This window comes from Leucopleurus acutus, assembly GCF_964270905.1.
Source record: "Leucopleurus acutus genome assembly, chromosome: 8".
NCBI lineage: Eukaryota > Metazoa > Chordata > Mammalia > Artiodactyla > Delphinidae > Leucopleurus > Leucopleurus acutus.
In genome coordinates this window covers 95,984,254-95,999,286 of record NC_139151.1, presented here as the reverse complement: position 1 = coordinate 95,999,286, position 15,033 = coordinate 95,984,254, and the positions used below count along the sequence as shown (strand labels likewise).

At 40.7% G+C, this 15,033-nt stretch overlaps 1 protein-coding gene across 3 annotated transcripts in view; it reads left to right on the top strand.

Annotated features, from left to right (window-relative positions):
• Positions 1-3,890: 3,890 nt before the first annotated feature.
• AMBRA1 (autophagy and beclin 1 regulator 1) overlaps positions 3,891-15,033 on the top strand; it is a 175,142-nt gene continuing 163,999 nt past the window's right edge. Inside the window, exon 1 of one of the 3 annotated variants that reach the window (XM_082845636.1) lies at positions 3,891-4,036. The gene's annotated coding sequence lies outside the window, so the exon portion shown is untranslated. Of the gene's footprint in view, positions 4,037-4,177; positions 4,256-15,033 lie in introns of those variants that run through there. The other 2 variants (XM_082845637.1, XM_082845638.1) reach the window with 2 other exon arrangements.

Genomic DNA, 15,033 nt, shown 5'->3' with positions numbered 1-15,033 from the left:
TTTTGTGATCTACTCTTCTGTCCAAATAGACTTGATAAGAACAAATAGGAGTTTACTGTCACACTTGAAACAGTTTCTCTAATGAAACTTATCTGTAAAGATGCAACTCTGTCTGCAGAATAAACCATCTTTTGCATGGTTTCACAGAGCAGTCTAGCCTCAGTTTCTCAAACATTTCCATTTTCAGATGTTGATTTTAGGTTTATATTTGCATAACCTTCAGGTGTTTTTCCAAACATAAATGTCTCCAGATTTGAAAAACTGAAAACTTCTTATAGCCTCGAAAGTAGTTTGTTTAGTTTTCCTCACTGAAATCAAGGTTTCAAAATAAAGTCATTGTATGGGTCAAGTTTGAGTGAGGGCTGTAGCTTTAGAAATTAAGCCCCACAAGCCTCCCCAAGAAGGAAGCTTCCCTAAAGCGTGTATTCTAGAAGTAGAAACTCAGCCCTGGGAAACAGTAAAGCAAAGTCTATTTGCCTGCTACTCAGCTGGCTCTAGGAATTTGGCAGACTGCTTATTTAGTCATCTCCTAGAATCCACTTGCCCCTGACTTTTCATGGGTACATGGCTTCCCAGGATAAAGACAAATTCCTAGTTAGGTGTGGCTATGTGACTAAATTCTGGCCAGTGGAATGTAAGTGGAAATGTCCTGTGCTATTTTCAAGATGTGTCCTTATGGCTAGGAGACATGCCTTTCCTCTTTCAGCTTCCTGCTGGTTGGAATGTAGACATGATGGCTAGAGCTTGAGCAGCTGTCTTGGATCTAAGACAAAAAAACACTTATTGAACATGTCACAGCAACAAGATAGAAGCCTGGTCCCTGATGCTGAATGGCCACACCTTACCCTAGATTTCTTTTATATGACAGAGAAATAAACCTCTGCCTTGATTCCTTACTCTTTTTTAAAAAAATTAATTACGTAATTTTTGGCTGCGTTGGGTCTTTGTTGCTGCATGCAGGCTTTCTCTAGTTGCAGCGAGTGGGGGCTACTCTTTGTTGTGGTGTGTGGGCTTCTCATTGTGGTGGCTTCTCTTGTTGCAGAGCGCAGGCTCTAGGTGCGCGGGGGCGTCCGTAGTTGTGGCACGTGGGCTCAATCATTGTGGCTCACAGGCTCTAGAGCGCAGGCTCAGTAGTTGTGGCACACGGGCTTAGTTGCTCCGCGGCATGTGGGATCTATCCCGGACCAGGTCTCAAACCCATGTCCCCTGCATTGGCAGGCAGATTCTTAACCATTGCGCCACCAGGGAAGCCCCTTGTTTCCTTACTCTTTTTGTTTATGTGCAGTAGCTTCTCTTTTTTTTTAATAAATAAATAATTTCATTTATTTTTGGCTGCATTGGGTCTTCGTTGCTGCCTGTGGGTTGTCTCTAGTTGCGACGAGTGGGGCCGACTCTTCTTTGTGGTGCGTGGGCTTCTCATTGCGGTGGCTTCCCTTGTTGTGGAGCATGGGCTCTAGGCACGCGGGCTTCAGTAGTTGTGGCTTGCGGGCTCTAGAGTGTGGGCTCAGTAGTTGTGGTGCACGGGCTTAGTTGCTCTGTGGCATGTGGGATCTTCCCAGACCAGGGCTTGAACCCATGTCCCTTGCGTTGACAGGTGGATTCTTAACCACTGTGCCACCAGGGAAGTCCTGTGCAGTAGATCCTAATCATTAATAATAAGGTTATAACTGCCTCTTTCCGGGAGCTGCAATACCTGTTACACAGAAAATGTTTGGAAGCAAGATACATATTCAAAATGGGAAGCATGTTCAGTAAATCCTCTCAATGGAATATTGTGCAATTGTTTAAAATAACAACTATTAAAGACTTTAATAGGGAAATTATATAATGCAAAAAAATAACACTATTGTATCTCTGCTTAAATTAAACTTTAAAAATTATGTAGAGGAATTCCCTGGCAGTGCAGTGGTTAGGACGTGGTGCTTTCACTGCTGTGACCCGGGTTCAATCCCTGGTTGGGGAACTAAGATCCCACAAGCCACACGGCACGGCCAAAAAATTAAATAAAAAAATAAAATAAAATGAAAAATTATGTAGAATATTTCCAAGGACTTCATGAGAACATGAACAAATTAAAAGTTTGTGTTTTGGATGCAGATTGTTAAATTCTTTCTTTTTAAGCTTTATAAATGTTGCTATAATGTTTACTCATTTGAAAAGTCCTCTAAAACAGTGATAGACAAGGGACTTCCCTGGTGGTGCAGTGGTTAAGAATGGGCCTGCCAATGCAGGGGACATGGGTTCAAGCCCTGGTCCGGGAAGATGCCACATACCGCAGAGTAACTAAGCCCATGCACCACAACTACTGAGCCTGTGCTCTAGAGCCTGTGAGCCACAACTACTGAGCCCATGTGCTGCAACTATGGAAGACTGCACACGTAGAGCCTATGCTCCGCAACAAGAGAAGCCACCACAATGAGAAGCCCGTGCACCAGGACGAAGAGTAGCCCCACTCTCTGCAGCTAGAGAAAGCCCGTGCACAGCAATGAAGACCCAAAGCAGCCAAAAATAAATAAATTAATTAATTATTTTAAAAAAGCGATAATAAAGCGTTTTGTCCTCATATTATGGATGCTGGTCTTATCCTGCATTTTATGCATATGAGTTGTTCCTTAAATATTTTCATGAATTTAAAGGATTAAAAAGAAATTACAGGGGCTTCCCTGGTGGCGCAGTGGTTGAGAGTCCGCCTGCCGATGCAGGGGGCACGGGTTTGTGCCCGGTCCGGGAGGATGCCACATGCCGCGGAGCAGCTGGGCCCGTGAGCCATGGCCGCTGAGCCTGCGAGTCCGGAGCCTGTGCTCCGCAACGGGAGAGGCCACAGCAGTGAGAGGCCGGCGTACTGAAAAAAAAAAAAAAAAAAAATTACAATAAATTGTAAATAAAGCTAATGTTTTAAGAATGTGGGCTTTCACTTTGATTAGATTATATGCTCTTTAAGGGCTGGGACTATCTTTTCTTTTTACACCTTTACTCTCCAAGTCTCCTCCCTCCTTCGAAGGAGGTAAGGTAAACTATTATTGCTCACAGTTGGTAACCCATATTGTAGTGATCTATATGATTTACTAAATTGTGCCTGGGATGAACATATTAATCCATGTTTGTGCTGACCATATTAGTCTGTCTATTAAGAGACTTCAGAAAAAGGCTATTGTGATGATAAAAATGTAAACACACTTCGTTAAGTTCAGAACCCAAAGAGACTTTGTTATTATGTAAGAAGCACACCTGTGGTTCCAGGTCTTTGGAATAAAATAAAAGAGAAAAGCAGTACGTGTATTATTATTATTATTATTTTCCTGTCTTAAGATCAGACTACAGAACCCTGAATTTTCCAGTTTCTCTCTGCTATGCTTATGGGAGCTAAATTGGAGCTTTAATAGAGATTATTCACTCTGTTCCTCAGTCTGGATTCTCTCATTCTCTCTGTCATACCTCTATCTATCAATCAATCTATCATCTTTTTCATTCACCTGTTTCATGAGGAAACTAAGGTCAAATTTGCTCAGTTGGGATAGTGTTGAGAGTCCATAAGGTAGTCGCTGAACTATAGTTAGATAACGTGTTATTATACTATGACTTGATCTTCAAAACTCTCAAGAAAAATTCGGTTCTCTAAACAATTTAGACAGCAGGCAGCTGACACAGAAAATGGCAGAAGCCCAGTCTGCTTTACTCCGTGGCTTATGATCTGGGTTTGTTTATTTATGCCTTGGACAGGAGCCGGACCTTGAGTTGGAGCGAAGCTGTTTTTCGACGCTCGACTCTAGTTCCTTGAACGATTGCCTGGGCGCTCCTCCTTTGATGTCTGGGCGTTCGTGTATTCGGTGATCTTTTGCGCCGTCTTCTTGCTTGATGTCTTCCGAGCGGTGGCGGCGCCGGGTGGAAGGCTGACTTATCCGTGAGGCCCCGCGCTCAGGCTGCTTTCTCCCGCTGGTCGGTAGAGCGGACCCCTTGCTTCCTCCTTGCCTCTTCTTCTAGTCTGTGGCTCAGTCCACTCGCTGGGCTGCAAACTGAGCCCCCTCCCGCCTTTCAGGTAGGCCACGGGAGGAGCCTGGGAGGCCCGGCCCGGCATCCTTCCGCCGCCGGGTTGAGAAGACCTTGGCGCCGGCGGGTGGGCGGCGGGTCGGCAGCGGAGACACGGCCAGAGGAGGAACTACCCGGCTGAATTCGGGGGCGCGGTCGGTGAGGCAGCGGGAAACTGAGGGAGAAGCCGGAAGGACGCAGAGATGGTGGGGCTGCCCGGTGCGGTTCGGTAGGGAGGGGATGTTGGCTCTGGGGCGGGTGTCGGTACCCCCAGTGTGTGGGGAAAGTCGCTTTCCAGGAACGGATAGAGCTTTGCGCGCTTTGGCTCTCCTCTCTTCCTCCCTCTCCACCCCCCAAAGGCTCCGAGTGTCATGACTCAGTTGCACTGGGGACACTTTCTGACTCCGGCCTTTGAAGGGGCCTTTGAATAGGTGGAGGCTTGTGGAACAGGGCCCTCTGGCTCCTCTGAGCGAAGTGTCATGTTCTCGCCTTTTTTGGGTAGGGAAACTGAGGCTGTTCTAGTACGTGACTTTTCCCCGTAGCCCTGACAGATCTTTAAATGCACCGTAAGTCATTTTTTGTTGTTTACCAGTTCAATTCCCCCCCACCCACTTTACCAGTCATTTTATCTACATAGTGATTTGCCGTTTGATTGCCTGTGATCCCTCCTTCCTAGGAATATAGAGTCCGTCACTGGGGATTGCAGAAGTAAAGGGACCACGCGATCTTTGGCTGGTTTGCTTTTGAAAGTCTGTATCATTTCAGCGAGAGTAGAAAGAAACAATTTCTTTGTTTCTTGGTAGAAAATTTTGTTTGCTGTCTGTTTTGCTTTCTGGTTGATACTTATTTCTCCTTCTTCCCCTCAGCCTGCTTCTCTTTGGAAGTCTTTCAACTGTGGTGTTAAGTGGTTAACGTCCTGCAGAGGATGGTCAAGATTTTGAAGTCAGACATTTATCCTCAGAGAGTGCTTTCTAGGAAGAATCCGAATAAAACCCAAGGAGTCTCGTTCGGACCAGTTTTGTATTTGCTTAGTGGCTTAATTACTGCATATACTAGAGTTAAAAAGCCTGTGTGTAGGAATCATTCAAATATTGAGATATTTAAATGGAAAGTTAGCATTCTGGGTACTCCATTATGTTTTCCTTTTCTCTCCCAGCTTGGAAATTTTGGAGACTACATGTTCTTACTCGTTTTATTTTCATTGGATTCAGTGTCATGATTCTAATTTGTGTAATATCTTTGTTGAAGAAAATAACCTAGAGGTTATTCTAAGTTGAATAAGTATTTCCACAATACATCTGTAGAATCAGTAGGAGATAGGCTTTCTTAAGGGAGAAGAGACTAAATTTGTAGTCCTTGGATGGAAACTATACAAGTCTATGTTCTTTAACAGATTTAGACTTCTCATATGAGTTTTGGAAGGATTATTGTTCCTTATTATTATTATTGTTATATTATTATTTTGGTGAGGTCAGCAGGATTTAAATGAAGGGCCCTTGATCATGAGTGATTTCCTAGTTACCAGGACCTTAGTGCCCCCAGAAAGGGATTCATGAAGAGTCCTGAGACTATCTTTATGGAGAATCTAGATCGGGAAGTTAGGCTAAGAATGTGTGTTCTCTGGAAAAGTTTTTATGGTAGAAGAGAATTTATATTAGAGGAAAAAATTTAGAGAAGGAAGGGACATTACCCTCTGGAGATTGATAGGTTCTGCGTAGAATTTAGAGTTAGTGTAGTATCTCAGTGGCTACTAATGAATGCTAAATAATAAATAGAATTTGCTTTGAGTGTCAGGAAGAAATGTTAGGAACATTTTGTTATGCTTCCGTAGAAAATAATTAGCAGAGGTTTAAGTTGAATTGAGGAGGACAAGAAATCTGGTTGTGCTGGTGGGGAGGGGTAGAGCTTCTTATCAGCTTCTCCCCTGCTTTGTGATAGAAATTCACTCAACTCTTACCCTTCTTGGTTAAATCTTGTGTTCTTTCAAAGTCAGATCAAGCTCTCTCCTGGCATTTCTTTTCAGAATTTACAAATTCAGGATGTGACTGAATTATTCTGTCTTCTCTTCTCTTGGGGATTGTTAAAGATGTGAACTTCTTCGAATGTCTTCTAGAACTTGTCCTAGAAGGAGTTATGTATAGCACTTGAAAAAGATTAGTTATGTATATCACTTTGAAAAGAATCGGTTATTTTTATTAACAGAGTAATAACTTATTTTTATACTGTATAATTTTCAAAATATTTTCGGCTTGTGTTAGGATACTAATGAAACTTTTATTCTTTTGATCATGCTCCTTTATGCTGCTTATTAACACTGAATCCAGAACAAACATTTATGGTCTTCAAGGATCTTCATGAACGTTTATGTTGACAGTTTATGTTGACAATTTATCTCACTCTTCCCATTTATCTCACTCTTAAAGGAATTGGAGAAAAAGTTTGTTGTTAGCACACTGAGGTCTCTTTTTTAAAGATACTTCTCATCCCTGATAGAGTTACTTTGGAATGGGATGCAAATCTTTTTGCCCAGTGGTTTGGTTTACCAAAAAAAAATACCCTTAAGTTCCTTTAATCATAGTCATGGTCGTTTCTTTCTCCAGTTGTTCCTCATAAACCCAGAGAGAACTTTCTGTTTCTTGTCATAATTTTTGTTTGTACGGAAGTGCTATGGTACAACTGTACTACGGTTTGGGGGTAATTTATATTTTATATTTTCGAACCCCTTCTGCCCCCAAGTTAATTAGATCGTTTTTTTTGGTCCCTTTTTCTCAAAGCTAAAATTAGTTGCTGATAGATAAAAATGTTGTGATCGCTTATTGTCAGAATATATTTATAAGCTCAGTAATATGTGGCAGTCTGCCAAAGTGATGTGGCTAGAAGAAAACAGATTAAGGAATCAGGCCTGGGTTTAAGTCCTAGGTTTACCAACTTACTAGCTGAGAAATCTTGTACAAACTATTTAAGGAGGCCATAGGGAAGGTTACTGTCCTTTATTGAGCATTTACTGTGTGGTGTTCTTTGCAGGTGTTAATCTCACTGAATGCTCATAACAGTCCCTTAAGGTAGATATTAATTTTCCCATGGATACTGAACTCACAGAAAGTAAATAATTTGTCCAAGATCACACAGCAAGTATGTAGCAGAGCTGGGATTCAAATTCAAGGCTTTGAGTGCTTTTATGTGTCTGTATTTAAAGAATGGGAAAGATAGTACTTCTATCGTAATACTTCTGTTGAGAAAAAAAATACATGAAGCTGCTTTGAAAAGATAAAGTGCTCTTCAAATGTTGACTTATATGCTGTCTTACAGCAACAATGAACAGATGTCATCTGGGTTCTTGGACAGCTTGCTTCTTTGAAGGCAGCATTATGCCTGACAGTCATGGAGGATAGAGGTGACAAACATTAAATGCATTGGAGAAGCTTACTACATGTTTGTGGAAATAAGTCCTTGGAAGTGCTAGTGAAAGAAGTTTTAGGTGCTGCATGTTACTCCCTCTATTCCAGTTAGTCCTGGCTTGTTTATAGATTAGTGTAGTCTTTTCTAACTTGTTCTCTGTCTCTTCCTTCGCTCTTAGAGTTGATAATCTTCACTTCATCTAAATTTTTTCCTTTATTTATTGAGTATTGTTGCACTGCGTTTTTTCCTGAGGTATAAAATATTCCAGTCAGACCTTTTGGATCTATTCCTTGATTGTGACTGTATGTTTCAACACTTACCTTTTCAGACTTTTGTTCATCTACCAAATATTTATGGAAGTCTCATTAGATGCTGGGATACAAAAGTAGACATGAGTGTTCCTGCCCTTATGGAGATAATTCCAGTGGGGAGCAGAGTTGACCAGGTATCTGATAAAGATTGAAATTTAGGCTGTGCTATTAAGGAAACAAACAAGGGCAGACACAGAGAGAGATGAGAGAGATGAAGGAGTGAGGAAGGCACTGGGTGTTCACGGGGATTGGGGTCTTCAGCCATGGCATCCTTAAGCCCTCTAAAAAGTTGGAAACATACCATGATTCAGTAAATTAATGTTCCCCTGTTGCCATTGCAATGGAAGTCTTCATTTAAGATTGCTACATAAAATATTTGTCTGTTACTTAATGTATGATGACACTGGATTTGGCATAGTAAAGGATAACTATGACTTAATGAATATCCAGCATGCTTGACTAATGAGTTTAATTTTTTACTTCTTATGTGTTAGTTTTCATTTATTAATTTTTTCCAAAAAACACTGTTCTTTGGAAGTTGAGTTGAATGAATTTGAAAACTGGATACATGCCTTCAGGTGTTTGTAGCAGGGAATAAGCTGAGGTATTTTGCTTCATATAAAAGGAGAGACTTAGGAGAATTGTCATGAAATTGAGAGAGGGAAAATGTAGGTTGCTGTTGGGTGTGTATATAATAACACCTACAATCTTGTTTGGTACTTTTCCTGCAAGAAATTAAAAGTATTTTGCAAACATTTTTTCCTACTACTTACTGGAATTATATATCTATCTGTAGGATTCACTGAGGCAAATTTCACATTTCATGATTTCATCATTTGTTTATTTCTGCTTCCCAGGATAGAACATAGATCTCCCATGAACCACAATTACTTTGTTTCAGGTATATATGCCTATGATATAATGAAACATCTGAAATTTTGCTGAATTGGAGAGGATTAATATGCATGTTTGATTTGGGGCGAGAATTGGAGTATTTCTGTCTAGCTGACCTGTGAAAACAAGGCAAAAAAATATGTCCTGCCAAACTCTTGAAATAATAGCATAGTGGTCCTGACTCTGGAGCCAGGCAGTCTGGGTCCAAATCACCGTGCCAGTACTTAACTAGCTCTGTGACTTGGGCAAGTTAATTAACCTCTCTGTGCCTCTCCTCATCTGTAGAATATCATATGGTTTGTTGTGAGAATTAAATGAGTTGACATATGTAAAGTGTTTAGAATAGCACATAGCACTATATATGCCAGCTGTTATCATTTTCAATATTGTTATAATAAGCTAAAGATTATATGTTCTTCAAAAGCAGAACGGATAATAGTGATGCTTAGATTGAAGTTTAGGGTCTTTTGAGAAAGCTTGAATAAGGAATAGGAAGTTAAAGCAGCGTATTTGTCCCTCCTTCCCCTCAATGTCCTTCAACTTATAGTGAGAGGATGAGTCTTTACTGGGAAAGAGGAAACCTCCAAAGCAACAGTGTCTGAAAGAGTTCCAGATATTAGATTGAGGGCAAAACTTTGAGGATTTTGTAATATATGTAGCAAAACAGTCTAGAGCTATTTTAGGAACAGAAGAACATTTCTTTGCAAAACAGGTAGAAAATGATAGTATCTGAATTTTACCATCTATCTGAACTGTGCTTGGTGCTGGAAGGATTTTGAAGAAAGTGATTAAAGTTTTGGAAAAGGGTGATATTTAGGGAAAAGTCAAAGCAACCAAATCACCTTGGGTAAACATCTGGAAGAGTGAACATATTTTTTGCTTAGTGGTAAATACTGAACATCCAGTAGAGTTAGTTTTTCTGTTTGTTTTTTAGTTAATTTTATTTTTGGCTGCGTTGGGTCTTCGTTGCTGTGTGCGGGCTTTCTCTAGTTGCGGCGAGCGGGGGCTACTCTTCGTTGTGGTGCGGTGGCTTCTCTTGTTGTGGAGCACCGGCTCTAGGTGCGTGGGCTCAGTAGTTGTGGCTCGCAGGCTCTAGAGCGCAGGGTCAGTAGTTGTGGTGCATGGGCTTAGTTGCTCCACAGCATGTGGGATCTTCCCTGAGCAGGGCTCAATCCCATGTCCCCTGCCTTGGCAGGAGGATTCTTAACCACTGCGCCACCAGGGAAGTCCCAGAGTTAGTTTTTTATTACTGTTATCCCTTTATGCATTATAAATTGTGGGTTTCTTCAGTCTTTGCCTTAACTGTTTATGTTTTCATCTCCAAATCTCTATAATACTCCTGCTCTGTCATTTAAAAAAGCCTATTTAATGACTATAGTAGAGTCTGTTTTTTCAGTCATTCATCCAGTAAATGTCTATTGAATGTTTACCTCTGTGGGAGATGGTGAGGATACCCTAATAAGAGCTGATCAGAGCCAGTGCTTATTGAAGTGCTTTGCACCAGGTACTGTACTAAGTGCTTTGTGTTGTTGATTCTTTTCATTCTTATAACAACCTTATGGTGTAGGTACTTTTGTTCTCCCCATTTTCTAGATGTGGAAATGGTGGTACAGAGAGGTTAAGCAGTTTGCCCAAGGTCATAGAGCTCGTACGTGGCAGAACCAGGATTTGAATCCAAGCAGCCTGGCTCCCCTGCTCCTAATCCCTAAATTATACTGATTCTGAAGTATCAATACTTTAAACAATTCTAAACTCTCTAAACTACTGCCATTATACCAAGAGTACGGTGAAAAAAATAGACATCGTCCATACCCTTATGGAGATTATGATCCAGAGGAGAGAGAGGCAGGAAACAAAAAATACACCAATAGGGACTTCCCTGGTGGTCCAGTGGTTAAGAATCTGCCTTCCAATGCAGGGGACGCTGGTTCATCCCTGGTGGGGGAACTAAGATCCCACATGCCACGGGGCAGCTAAGCCCGCATGCCACAACTAGAGAGAAGCCCACTGCTGCAACGCAACGAAGAGCCCGTGCTGCAACTAAGACCCGATGCAGTCAAATAAATAAATATTTACAAAAAAATACACCGATAAATGTATAATTACAAAGTATGTAAAGTCTTATGATGGAAAAGTAAAAAAGATTATAGCAGGGGGACATGAATTATATTGGAGCTTTGGGGGAGGTTTCTCTGAAGAAGTGATATTTAAGCAGAGACTAGAAGGAAGAAGGGGGAAGGAAAAGGAATAGCATGTGTGAAAGCCTTGGGGTGGGAAAGAACTTGGCACATTTGAGAAGCTGAAAAAAGACGGGTGTGCTTTGAATGCAATGAGCAGTGGGTAAGAATGGGGGGCATAGGATGAGGATAGAGATTTAGGCAGGACTGTGTCAAGGATTTTGGATTTTTTTCCTAGGTATAATCAGAAGCCTTTGAAGGTTTTAAGAATGAGTGTTGTAACCTAATATATGATTTTTAAAAAATTATTCTGGCTACGTTGTGAAAATTTTTGAAAATCTGTGGTGGAAAAAATTGGAAATTGTGGAAAATTTGGAAAGAGAGGAAGTGGGGAAAGTCTAATAATTAGGCTGCCTTATAGTGGTCCAGGCAAAAGATGACAATGGTTTGGATTAGGCTGTAGGCAGAGGAGATGGAGGAAAGTAGAAAGATTCAGTAGGTATTTTAGAATTAGGACAGAACGACTTAATGATGGATTGGATATGTGGGAAGAGAGAGGTATCAGGTATGATTCCCAGATTTCTGGCATGAGTATCAGCATCTCAGAAGTTGCCATTTCTGAGGTGGAAACATTGGAGGAGGGGTAGGTTTTAACTTGAGTTGGGGAGTGGAATGAAAGCCTCAATTTTAGTCATGCTAAGTGTGAGATATCTGTGAAATAATACACGTTGACCCATCAAGTAAGCAGTCATTGAGCTAATGCTCAAAAATGGCGCTGGAAATAAATCTGGATGCCCCAGTATATAGGTGTTAACAGTCAAGGAAAATGGATGAGTTTACCCAGACGAAAGGCATGTATAGACGAGGAGTTAGAAGAGCGCTTAGGACCAAGCTGCACGGAATTTAAGAGAAAATCTCAGAAACTGGGAGAAGAGCATGTTTCAGGGAGGAAGTGATCACCTGTATTTTGTTTGATTTAGCAACACAGAGATCACTGATGATCATAGCAAGAACAGCATTGGAGGAATGTAGGGCCAGAGCCAGATTAAAGTGCGTTTAAGAAGTGGAAAGGGAGGAAGTGGAGATGGTCTGTATATTTAGATTATTACCATGTGTGTCTTCCCATAAGAAGTAAGACTTTAAAAAGAAGTAATATCATAAGGTCCATGAACATAGGAACAGTACCTTTTCATTTTGTTGTCCTTGCCTGCTTAGCCTTGGTGTCTTGCGAAAAAGTTGTATTAAAGCAGAAAGGGGCAAGGGAATGAGGATATTCTCAAGATGGTGAGATAATGATTCTCATGGTCTTTATATGTGGCCTTGGAGTTTAAGGCTTTATGTATACTTTTTAGCTTTGCTTTTTAGCTTTGCTATCATTAGCCTTTCTATTTTCACCTCCCTACCTAATGGATCTTTTGTATTTTAGTATTACTGGTTTTGGATTTTTAAAATTATTATTATATTTATTAACCACCTGCTTTGAGCAAGCACTTTCTTTTTTTAAATTAATTAATTAATTTACTTTTGGCTGTGTTGGGTCTTCGTTGCTGCACGGGCTTTCTCGTTGCGGCGAGCGGGGTCTACTCTTTGTTGCGGTGCGCAGGCTTCTCATTGCGGTGGCTTCTCTTGTTGTGGAGCACAGGCTCTGGGCTCATGGGCTTCAGTAGTTGTGGCTCGTGGGCTCTAGAGCACGGGCTCAGTAGTTGTGGCGCATGGGCTTAGTTGCTCCGCGGCATGTGGGAACTTCCTGAACCAGGGCTCGAACCCACGTCCCCTGCATTAGCAGGCGGATTCTTAACCACTGTGCCACTAGGGAAGCGCCAGTTTTGGTTTTTAAAGTTCATACGTTACCTTTATCTTTTTCTTACTGCTTTCCTATGGTCATTATTGCTATAGCTAATTAGCTGATACGCTTGGTTATTTACTTTATTTCCCTTTATTCATTCACTTATTTATTGGCTCTTGTTTCCATATGGGATACTGTATAACTCTAGACTTTATTTTGGTTTCTATTTTGTTTCCCATTTACATATTCTTTGCTCAAAGTCTAATTGACTATATTGAAGTAATATTAAACATTTTGGCTACCATTCTGCCTAGACTTTACTGGAAAGGGTAAGCATTTTATGGTTATTGTGCCCATTAGTTCTCCTAGCATTCTTTTTTTTCTTTTAAAATAATTTATTGAGGTAAAATTCACATAACACAAAATTAACCATTTTAAAGTGAACAGCAGTTCAGTGGCATTTGCACAGTGTTGTGCAACTACTACCTCTATCTAGTTCCAAAACATTTCCATCATTCCAAAGTAAATTCTCTTTCCAATTGAGCAGTTTCTCTTCATTCCCCCCTTCCACTAGCCTCTGGAAATGAGCAATCTGCATTCTGTCTCTATGGATTGATATATTTTGGCTATTTCATATAAGTGGAATCATCTAGTATATAACCTTTTGTGTATGTATAGACCATAATTTGTTTATCCATTCATCCATTAATGAACTGTTTAGACTGTTTCCACCTTTTGGATATTATGAATAGTGCTACTGTAAACATGCACGTGCATGTACTTGCTTCAGTTGTTTTGGGTACGTACCTAGGAGTGGAATTACAGAGCCCTATGGTAATGTATTTGTTATGATTTTTCCTAAACCATAGGCATCAAAGCCAACATCTGCAGTTTCTATAGAGTGTGTGATGTGAGAGTTGTTGGCTTAGATTGGGATTGAGAATCTCTTTTCGTGTGGTTAATTTTTTGAGGAATTGAGTTCTCCTTTACTCATTTTGTTATTTGCATTTTACTGATGGGATAATTGAGGTACAGCATCTGCATGGTTTTAACTTCATATCTTCTTCAGAGCAAGTCAGTGATGGAACTGGGAATTTAAGACTCTTAATCACGTTCTTTGTCTAGGTGACCCACTGAAAGCCATGTGGCATTTACATGAAGCTGTTTGAAATAGGTTTCCTATATTTTATAGTCTCTTGAAGGGATATTGTTCAGGTGGTGTTAAGCAGATGGTTTCTTTCCATAGTGGAGAAGACAAGAGGGAATGTGGTTTTTTTTTTTTTTTTTTTTGCGGTACGCGGGCCTCTCACTGTTGTGGCCTCTCCCGTTGCGGAGCACAGGCTCGGGACGCGCAGGCTCAGCGGCCATGGCTAATGGGCCTAGCCGCTCCGCGGCATGTGGGATCTTCCCGGACTGGGGCACGATCCTGTGTCTCCTGCATCGCATCGGCAGGCGGACTCTCAACCACTGCACCACCAGGGAAGCCCGGAATGTGTTTTATTTGCAATGGAAAAGATATAGATTACAAATTAGAGACAACTTCCTGACTACAAGATACTGGAATGTTACCAAGGAAGGTTGTGAAATATCTTTCCCAAAGACTTTGTAACTGTCTTTCTAGGATGATTTAGGTGTGCACTTGTTAAGAAATGAGGGAGATGACAAAGACGACTTCCTGAGGTCCCTGGTAACCGCAGGAAATAGTTGTTTGATGGTTAATCAAACAGTATCTCTGGCATTTTAATGAGTATATTTTCATTTTCCTTATGAAAAAATAATCATTAGAGAGTAGGTGAATTGCTCAAGGTCTCCTGGTAAAATAGATTAGCATTCTGAATCTTCTTGGCTCCCAAGTTGAATGCTTAGGGATGTGTTCTTTATTGTAAATGAGTCTTTTCATGGCTGTATGATGTATTATTGTTATAATTCTTCCTAAACTGTAGGGGGTCAAAGCCAATACCTGCAGTTTCCATAAAGTTGATAATTTGATAGTTGTTGGTTGGGCTTAGATTGGGACTGAGAACCTCTTTCCTATGAAAATGGATTTAGTCTCCTGTTACACATGTAGAAAAGGGAACACATTATCAGTAACAGACTAAGGTAATAGATTTTTTTTTTTTTTTTTTTTTTTGGTTAATAGATTCTTAATGACTAGTTTAGGAAGGGCCAGGTTAAAGTTGCTTGGGTGAAGGTGCACATGACATCAGCATATTTTTGGTTTGTAATGCCTGGAGAAATAGAAGCCAGAAGATGGGCAAATGAACATTAGATTCTGTTGTAGAACTTGAACATAAAAATACTCATTAAATGCAATATTAAGTAGCCAATTTAAATGCTCAGCTCAGGAAGTGCCAAATTTAAGGTGCTCAGAACAACATTAACTCATTCATCTGACACTTGCGGTCTGCATTATGGTAACTCATAAGGGATCTCAGGTCCA